This window comes from Chlorocebus sabaeus, chromosome 20 (assembly GCF_047675955.1).
Source record: "Chlorocebus sabaeus isolate Y175 chromosome 20, mChlSab1.0.hap1, whole genome shotgun sequence".
Taxonomy (NCBI): Eukaryota; Metazoa; Chordata; class Mammalia; order Primates; family Cercopithecidae; genus Chlorocebus; species Chlorocebus sabaeus.
Genome location: NC_132923.1, coordinates 83362308 through 83372654, shown reverse-complemented (window position 1 = coordinate 83372654; position 10347 = coordinate 83362308). Strand labels below are relative to the sequence as shown.

Genomic DNA, 10347 nt, shown 5'->3' with positions numbered 1-10347 from the left:
GTCTTTGTAAATCTATGTCCTGCTCTTTGGAAAATAAGGAGAGGGCAGATAGCTTTCCTGCATTTACTTCTTCTGTTCTGTTCAACAATCCTTCATATTTTGGGGCAGCATATTCTGGTCTCCTACACAGGCAAGGTAAAACATTGAATAAAAATTTAAATTGTTCCAAAGAAATAATAACTAGGAAAAACCTTAATGATTCTGAATTCTTGTTATCTTACTTAAATTATCTTTATTCTCTATTATCAGCTATCCCTCCCCTATTTATTCAAACAGACATTTGTAAGTCACCAAAAAAAAAAATAATAATAAATAAAGCGGGGTGGGGGGGAAGGGGAGTGGGGAATAGAGTGTACAGGAACTGAATATGAAAACTGCTGACCCGAACTAAGTAAATTATTTTGCTCTTCACTCATGCGGGAGTGCAGTGGCATGATCCTAGCCTCAAAATCCTGCAATCTCAAACTCCTGGTCTCAAGTGATCTTTCTACCTCAGTCTCCCAAGTAGCTAGGGATTCTCACAATGTTGCCCAGGCCGGTCTTGAACTCCTGGCCTCAAGCGATTCTCCCTCCATGGCCTCCTAAGCTGTTGGGATTACAGGTGTGAGCCACCTCCCTGGCCAATAAACCCATCTTCTTGACCATGTTCATAACTACCAGAATCATGCCATCTGGTTCTCCTTAGATTATACTTCTCTAAACATATACCATATATATTACAAAAATTATCTGGTGTTATCAATGGAACAATCATGAAATACCACAAACCAGAACAAGTGGTCTCTTACTATCTTGAAATCCATAGATTTTGCAGCAATTTCCAAAATTATATTACTAAAAGTACTTTACTTAAAAATTGTTTACCAAAGAAACTTCCTACACTTTAGAAGACAATAGACAGAAATGTATTTAACTGAAGTGTCTTAACAATAGCTAATGTTCCTTCCCAATAATATGCTAAATAGAAGCATTAAATATTAATAAATTTCATTCCATCTCATTCAAAAGTCGACTTTTTTCTTCATCTCTTTATTATTCAAGACAGTTCAGACATACTTAAATTTAGACACTTTTAAACTTCTGTTAACCGCTGAACAGTTTACTATTACAAAGTTTAAACATTAACATATTCTAAGTTTGTAGTCTAATTTAATACAAGTTTTAAGGCAATCATGTTACACTTTGGTAAGTTATATCAAATGCCTTATTGAAGTTTGTTTCTTATTCACATTTTACAAACATCTCTAATTCACGGAATTTCACTGATTGTAAAATTTCCCCAATCAGAGATGTGAAGGCTACAGAGAATCAAAAACATGCTTTATAATTTCATTAAAGTTTATGAATCTCAACCATTGTAAAGATCACTGAAACATCTACCAAATTAAGTGAAGAGTATTTATTACACTTAAAGTGAGATTTTTCCTCCAAAGTCACCAAAACCATTCTTTAATATTCAACAGACAGTAGTTGGAATTTGCAGGATTTGGGGTTTTTTCTTCCTTTTTTTTTTTTTTTTTTTAATGTCAGGGTGGTATGGTCTTCTTTGGATGTATGGCTGTTGAAAGCTGAGTTATACAAAAGAAATCTTTGGAGAACAGAGGCTTTTCTTTACGTATTTATTCCCAGAGCCTGCCCTTCATCTCTTTCCGGCTTTCCACATTGATCCAATTGTAGCACTTCCTGGAGAGAGCTATGTTCTAATCAGCAACATCAGGAAGAGAAGGGACAAAGAAAAAGGAGAAAATGCAGATCTTCTCATGTCTCTTTGAAAACAGTGAATACATTCTAAGCTACCAGGCAGTATAAGTCACAATTTAACTTTTAATAATTTTTACCTGTAATGGATATGAACAGGAAATACGCGATGAGTCCTTCATCTATTCAATAGGTGCCCGATTTCTATTGAGATGAACACCATGTACCAGAATCTCACTTTGTTCCCCATCCATATAGTTGTGCTGACCTTAAAACCTCATTTGCAGGCTATTCAGTAGTTATGCTTGGATAATCTCTACAGAAAGGGCGAATCAAAGGAGCTAACACCTAGAGACCCAAAACTATCTAACATTACTTCCTGTTAAGAATTTTTCCTTTTAATTGCTGAAAAGCTATTGAGTTAAAGCAACCATGCCAACTCCCCAAAGATAATGGTTCAAACCCCCAAACGAAAGGTTTGCAAATCCTCTTGAATTGCCAAAAAGAAGCAGTCATTTAAAGAGAACTCAGACTGCATATTAAGTAACCTCTACCCAAAATGTGAACATCTTACACACTAGTATTGTTTGCACGCGACTCCCCACTTGATGGAAATCTGGACCCACTGTGGCTAGAGCAGTTCAGAACTCCACGCCTACTTTTTCTTCTTCAGGGGTTCGGGCGCTTGCGCCACGGGAGGGCGAGGCAGCTTGGGATACACCTTGACCAGGTCGTAGATGAACCACTGCAGGGCCGCGAGGGTGCGAATCATGAGGATGTGCGCAAAGAGGCCGATGCGCGCAAAGAGGCCCTTCCACACGTCCGCGAACCCCAGTCTTCACAGGACGCCCAGAGCCGTGCTGCCCTTCTCCTTGTTCAGCACAGACACCACAGAGTCGGCAGGATGGGACACGACGGCGCAGAAGACGCCGGCGATGTAGCTGGCCACGAAGGTGATGCCCAGCTGCTCGGCCTTGGTGCACTGGCTCTGGGGCTTGGGCACGGCGTACCTGTAGAGCACCTCCACCGTGCGCTCGAAGCAGGCGAACTTCCTCATGGTGTAGGGGATCTGCCGCAGCCACAGCGGCGCCACGCCCTTGCAGAAGGCCCACAGGCCCTCCTCGCCCTACCTCCTGGGCGCCGCGGCTCGCAGGGTGCCGGCGTAGCCCAGTCGCGTCTGCACGCGGACCTTCACCGCCTCCACCGGCGCCAGCGAGAGGTCGGCGAAGAACTCGGCGCAGGCCCAGGCGACCAGGTACAGGCGGGTTCTCCACGCGTAGGCCTTCTCTGGGCCCGGGGCCTCTGCGTAGCGGATCTTGAAGACCTCGTAAAGGCCGAACTTGAAGCCCTGCAAGGAGTAGCCGAAGAAGGTCAGGGCCCAGCCGCGAGCCAGGCCGCGCAGTCAGTCGCTGCGCATCGTCACACCGAAGCCGCTAAGGACGCCCTTTTACCAGCCGGGGTTCACCTGCAAGCGGCACTTGACTAGCTCCAGGGACACGATGGCCGTGTGTGTCAGCTGCAGCTCAGCATCCCGCCCAGGCCGCACAGCAGCAGGTACCGGACCGAGCCGTACTCCACGCTGGCTTCCTCCGCAGCCGCTGCCCAGGGCCTGCAGCCGCCTTGGCCCACGCTTCTCGCCTGCAGCACTTGGCGGTCGCCAGGGGGTCATCCATGGCTGCGCTGGGTGCAGGCCGACCCTGCCTTCCTCCCCTCCCGGCGCATTCCCTCAGGGGCCGCGGGGCGGGGCGGGGCATCGTGAACCTCCCTGGTGAGCCCCCCCAACGGTGCAGGCGAGGGCATCCAGGCGGGACCACAACGCTTCATTCCGCGCCTGCGCAGTCCGCGGTGTGACCAGACAGTTTAAGTAGGCGGTGTTGCCCCGCCCCTTCCCCTCCAGCACGCCCCGCCCCTTTGCCCCTTCAGGTCAATGGGCTCCTGGTAGCTGCAGGAACCCCGGCCCCGCTGCGCCTAGGCCAGTGGTCAGTGGTCCCAGAGCTCACCTTGGACGGTGGACCGGGCCTTCACTACCCTCGTGACTTTGGTCCAGCTTGGCTGCCTAGTCCTCTACAAAAATGCGAAGAAAATAAACCAACAAGTACAAACACGAGTAAACGCAGGAATAGGCGAGTACGTAGATGAGGAGGTGGGCGAAGGGGTGAAGAGTCGCCATGCACTGTTGCCTTCCTGAGAGGCCTTTCTGGAGTCCTCACCCAACTACGCCGGTTTAGAGGAATGGTCATCTCCATGGCAGTGGCGTTCCACGGTGCGAATGGGCAGAGAGAGCCAGTGGCTTCTGGCCTTACATAACGATCTCACCTGGTAGGTAGGTGACAGTTTCCCCCAGCTCACACACTACTCCTGTCTCCCAACAACGGTTGTAGTGGGAGCCTAGGAAGCATGGGGACACTCACTGAATTTAGGAGGGGTGCTGATTATTTTCACTTATCAGGTATTTTCTTTTCATTGACTACTGATTTTGGAGAATACGAAAGTGAGTCAAAAGCCCTCGTCTTTTGGGAAGCTTACAGTTTCACTGGCCCCAAAAATGAGAACTAAGTGACCCCAGGTATAAATCAGTAGCATACATCATCCATTCATTTACCCACTTTGTGCTGGGCCCTGTGCAGGGCTACGGGTTCAGCAAAGAACCAGACATACTCCTGCTTACTTCTAAATAAGATTTTGTTTTAAAAGAAAAAAATCAGGATTTTGATAAGTATTATAACAGAATTTGTTTGGTTTTTGAGACAGAATCTCACTCTGTCACCCAGACTGGAGTGCAGTGGCACGATCTCGGCTCACTACAACCTCTGCCTCCTGTACTTTTAGTAGAGATGAGGTTTCACCATGTTGGTCAGGCTGGTCTTGAACTCCTGACCTCAAGCGATCTGTCTGCCTTGGCCTCCCAAAGTGTTGGGATTATAGGCATGAGCCACCGTGCCCAGCCTATAACAGAATTTGAATAAAGTTCTAGATGAACAAAGAAGGAGCAACTCATTTTGCCTGATGAGGTTCAGAAGATTTCCCTGAGGAAGTGACAGTGTAGCTGGGTCTTGAAGGATAAGTAGGAGTTTGCCACGTGAAAAAGACTAGAAGGGCAATTTCAGGTTAAAGGAAACAAACCTAAGTGCATTTCCTACTGAGCAGAGGGGATTAATTCAGTATGATGGAAATCAGGAAGGGCTGAGTCTGGAAAAATAAAATTGGGTCAAATTAAGGAAGGCCTTAATGTCTTGTTCAGGACTTTGACTTTTATCCTGTAGGGCGGGCCTATCTTTCTCACAAGTGTGATCCACAGACCACCTGCATCAGAATCACCTGGAGTGCCTTATTAAAAATCTCAGCTCACACTCTAGACCGTCTGAATGAGAATCTCTGTGAGTAGAAGTGATTTCAATACACTCCTAGGTGGATTCTTCACTAAAGTTTGAAAACTACACACCACAGTATGTGGATCATGGGAAGTCAAAAATTTTTGTTAAGGTTTTCTGATCCACCTGCATGTGGCACTTGACCAGGTCCAGGGCATGATGGATTTTCTGATCAATAATTTAGTACTTATATCCAGAACTGGGTGTATTAAAGAGAATAAAAAATAATATTCCCTCAACCCTCATAAGTTCATAGTTGGGACAGACTCCTGCAACAAAAGATTAACAAGAGAAAAACAAGCAAGTTTATTAACATACAGTGCACATAATGTGGGAGAAAAGTAACTCTAAGCAGTAGCTTAAGAGTCTGGCTTATATAGCATGTCTAATATAGCATGATACATTTTAGAAACGAAATGACAAAAGCAGTCCCAGGCTCCTACAGGTGGGAAAATGTAGGAAGGTAAATTTATGGGGAAGCTAATGGAGTAAAGTCTGCTCAGATTCCTCTGGCACCGTCTCTAAGCTGATAAAGGTTGTAAAGAATTTACATACTGTCTTTAGGCGGGAAAGCAGGGTGGATAGAAAGACCTTTTATATTTATAATTCTCTGTCCTGCTTTTAGTCAGACAGAAAGAAGGCAGAGAACTCCCTACATCTGCTTCCTAGTTGCCTTTAGCAAAAAAATATATATATATATATTATGTCAAAGAGGCATGTTTTGATGTGACATGTGACAGATTCTGGTTTCCTTCAGTATTCACCTGTGAAAATTTATCAAGCTGTACACTTAAGATTAGAGTACATTATACACTTTATGTGTATTATACCATAATTTTTTTAAAAAGTTGACTGTTATAAAATTCTCACCCCAAACTAGGGATGATGGCTAGATGGGAGAACAGAGGCAGATACAGGTTTTCTCAATCAACAAGCCTTTTTTAAAACTCCTCTCCTTGTAATAGTCTTCTACCAGGAATTTACGTATTAAAGAGAAGTCTCTGTCCTTGAGTCACAAGAGAACAATGAAGTGTTAAAATATCCCATACTAACTAAATTAGGGCTTCTCACAGTACGTTCCTGGGAACACTGGTCCACTTGAAAGGTCTGCGGTCAAATGAGTTTGAGAAGTGATGTGCTTTGGATCTGTGTCCCCACCAAATCTCATGTCGCATTGTAATCTCAGTATTGGAGGCCTGGTGGAAGGTGACTGAATCAGCGGGGCAGAGTTCTCATGAATGAGTTAGCACCATCCCCTCCGTGCTGGTCTCGTGATAGTGAGTGAGTTATCATGAGATCTGATTGTTTAAGTGTGTAGCAGTTCCCCACTCTTCTTCCTCCTGCTCTGGCCATGTAAGATATTCCTGCTTCCCCTTTGCCTGTCGCCATAATTTTAAGTTTCCTGAGGCCTTTGAAGAAGCAGATGCTGCTATGCTTGCTGTACAGCCTGTGGAACTGTGAGCCAATTAAACTTCTTTTCTTTATAAATTACCCAGTCTCAGATATTTCTTTTTCTTTTTTATTCTTTTTTTTGAGACAGAGTCTCACTCATGTCACCCAGGCTGGAGTGCAATGGAGTGATCTTGGCTCACTGCAATCTCCGCCTTTCGGAGTTATTGTGAGTTATCGTGAGATCTGATTGTTTAAGTGTGTAGCACTTCCCCACTCTCTCTTCTTCCTCCTGCTCTGGCCATGTAAAATATTCCTGCTTCCCCTTTGCCTGTCACCATAATTGTAAGTTTCCTGAGGCCTCTGCAGAAGCAGATGCTGCTATGCTTCCTGTACAGCCTGTGGAACTGTGAGCCAATTAACCTTTTTTTCTTTATAAATTACCTAGTCTCAGGTTTTTTTTTTGTTTTTTTTTTCCAGACAGAGTCTCACTCATGTCGCCCAGGCTGGAGTGCAATGGAATGACCTTGGCTCACTGCAATCTCCACCTCCCAGGTTCAAGCGATTCTCCTGCCTCAGTCTCTTGAGTAGCTTGGATTACAGGTGCCCGCCACGACACCCAGCTAATTTTTGTATTTTTAGTAGAAACAGGTTTCACCATGTTGGCCCGGCTGGTCTCAAACTCCTGACCTCAAGTGATCCGCCCACCTCAGCCTCCCAAAGCACTGGGATTACAGGTATGAACCACTGTGCCCAGCTTCAGGTATTTCTTTATAGCAATGTGAGAGCAGACTAATACAAGAAGCATTTCACACTAGGGCATGCTTCTCAACTGAGGTGGTATCATCCCCAAGGGGGTGAAATGGTTCTTAGGGGGCAAAGAATCTTAGTACAATGGTTTGTGGTCCCCCCAGTAAAATTTTATTCCTTAGTATTTAATTTTGGGGTAGAGTGGGAAGGAGGGAAAGGATGATTAGTAAAAATGTCTAAATCTCTGGGGGAGGGATGGCCTGTAATGAACAAAAGGTTGAGAAACGCTGTGTCAGAGCTTGCTGTTGGAGATTCACAGGACACATAAACACATTGAAGAGTGAGAAGTTGTTTAGTAAAAAAAAAACTCTGGCTTTGTTAATTTAGGGTTTCCTGGTTTTCCTGGATTTCAGAACCCCTTTTTAGTTTTTATTTTATTTATTTTTTATTTTTTGAGATGGAGTCTCACTCTGTCGCCCAGGCTGGAGTACAGTGGCTTGATCTCAGCTCACTGTGACCTCCGCCTCCCAGGTTCAAGCAATTCTCCTGCCTCAACCTCCTGAGTAGCTGGGACTACAGGTGTGTGCCATGGTGCCTGGCTAATTTTTGTAATTTTAGTAGAGATGGGGTTTTACCATGTTGGCCAGGCTGGTCTCAAACTCGTGACCTCAGGTGATCCACTGGCCTTGGCCTCCCAAAGTACTGGAATTACAGGCATAAGCCACTGCGCCTGGCCAGAAGCACTCCCCCAGCCACCTTTTTTTTTTTTTTTTTTTTTTTTTTTGAGATGGAATTTACTCTGTCACTCAGGCCAGAGTGCGGTGGTGCAATCTCGGCTTACTGCAACCTCTGCCTCCTGGGTTCAAGCAATTCTCCTGCCTCAGCCTTCCGAGTAGCTGGGACTACAGGCGCAGGCCACCATGCCTGGGTAATTTTTTGTATTTTAGTATAGATGGGGTTTCACCGTGTTGCCCAGGCTGGTTGGGAACTCCTACGCTCAGGCAATCCTCATGCCTCGGCCTCCCAAAGTTCTGGGATTGTCATCATGAGCCACTGCACCTGGCCCAGAACCCTTTTATATATCACACCTATTCACATTTCTATTCATAGACATACCTATTCACAGGTGTAGTCTTTCATGGAGCATATTTTGGGAAATGCTGGACTCTTCAGAAATGGAGTTTAGAGAAAATAAGGAGTAAAGAGAGCTAGAGTAATAATAATAGCAGCTACATTTACTGAACCCTTAGGCCTCCATTTCCTAAAGGTACAACTTGGATGCTTTCCTAACATATAACAAAGGTCACTGTCCACTTTATGAAAGCAGAGGTTATATCAAATTGATCTCATTTCTATGGGATACTTGTTCTGTACTGTGGGCGGCAAGCCACCCAGGTGCCAAGGCAAGAGACCGAAGGCACAAGCTATTCCAGTATAATAAAGAAAATATATAGAATAAGAATAGTTATACTAGAAATAGATTATAGATATGATTATATATGACTATTATTAATCATTAGTTTGTAGCATTACTATTTATTCCAATATTACAATAATCTTTGTTCTTCAATTATAACCTAGAAAGAACCAGGCCATACAGAGATAAGAGCTGAAGGGACACGGTGAGAAGTGACCAGAAGACAAGTGTGAGCCCTCTGTTACACCCGGACAGGGCCACTAGAGGGCTCCTTGGTCTAGCACTAACGCCAGTGACTGGGAAGGCGCCCATTACTTAGCAGACCTTGGTCCAGTGGTAGCGCCAGTGCCTGGGAAGGCATCCATTACTTAGCAGACCAGGAAAGGGAGTTTCCCATTCCCTGAGGGAGTTAGAGAAGACTCTGCTCCACCACTTCTTGTGGAAGGCCTGACATCAGTCAGGCCCACCCACAGCCATCTGGAGGCCTAAGCATCTCCCTGTGATGCTGTGCTTCAGTGGTCACGCTCCTGATCCACCTTCATGTTCCACCCTGTACACCTGGCTCCACCTTCTAGATAGCAGTAGCAGAAATACTGAAAGTATTGAAGTCTTTGATCTCTCTGAGAAATACATAGAAGAAATAATGACGTAAACTGTCCCCTCTGTCTCTCTGCCTCGGCTGCCAAATAGGGAAGGGCCCCTTGTCAGGTGGACACATGACTCACACGACCTAACCCATCATTGGAGATGACTCACACTCCTTACCCTGCCCTCTTGCCTCGTATACAATAAATAACAGCATGGCCAGGCATTCGGGGCCACTACTGGTTCTGTGCCTTGGTGGTAGTGGTCCCCGGGCCCAGCTGTCTTTGTCTTGTGTCTTTATTTCTACGATCTCTCGTCTCTGCACACGAAGAGAAAAACCCACAGGCCCTGTAGGGCTGGACCCTACACTGTACCACTAAAATACATATATATATATATATATATATTTTTTTTTTTTTTTGAGACAGGGTCTACTCTGTCACCCAGGCTGGAGTGCAGTGACATGATCATGGCTCAGTACAGCCTCAACCTCCCGAGGCTTGAGTGATCCTCTCACCTCAGCCTCCCAAGTAGCTGGGAGTACATGCACGTGCCACCATACCCAGCTAATTTAAAAAAATTGTTTATAGAGACAGGGGTCTCACTGTGTTGCCTAGGCTGGTCTCAAACTCCTGGACTCAAGTGATCTGCCCTCCTTGGCCTCCCCAAGTGCTGGGATTATAGGAATGAGCCACTACATTTGGTCTTAAACTATTGTTTCAAACAATGTATTTGTACAAGTTAAAGAAAACAATCAAGAAATTGTCAGGATAAAACTTTTCTTAGACACTTCTTAGTTCAATAATATTTTAGTTCATTAGTGTTGTTATAAAGGAATACCTAGGTAATTTATAAAGAAAACAGGTTTATTTGGCTTATGGTTCTGCAGGCTGTACAGGAAGCATGGCACCAACATCTGCTTCTAGTGAGGGCCTCAAGCTGCTTCCATTCGCGGTGGAAGGCAAGAGGAGATGGCCAGAAATCACAAGGCAAGATAGAGGGGAGGAAGGTGCTGGGTTCTTTTAAACAACAGGCTTTTTCACGAACTCATGGAACTCACTTGCTGTTGTGAAGACTGCACCCCCTCATTCAGGAGCCACCCACCCCCATAATGCCTCCCATTAGGCCCCACCTCCA

General features: G+C 45.2%; 1 pseudogene; it reads right to left on the bottom strand.

Annotated features, from left to right (window-relative positions):
- Window positions 1-1628: 1628 nt before the first annotated feature.
- Window positions 1629-3363, bottom strand: LOC103225919 (solute carrier family 25 member 3 pseudogene; annotated as a pseudogene).
- Between the last annotated feature and the right edge of the window lie 6984 nt (window positions 3364-10347).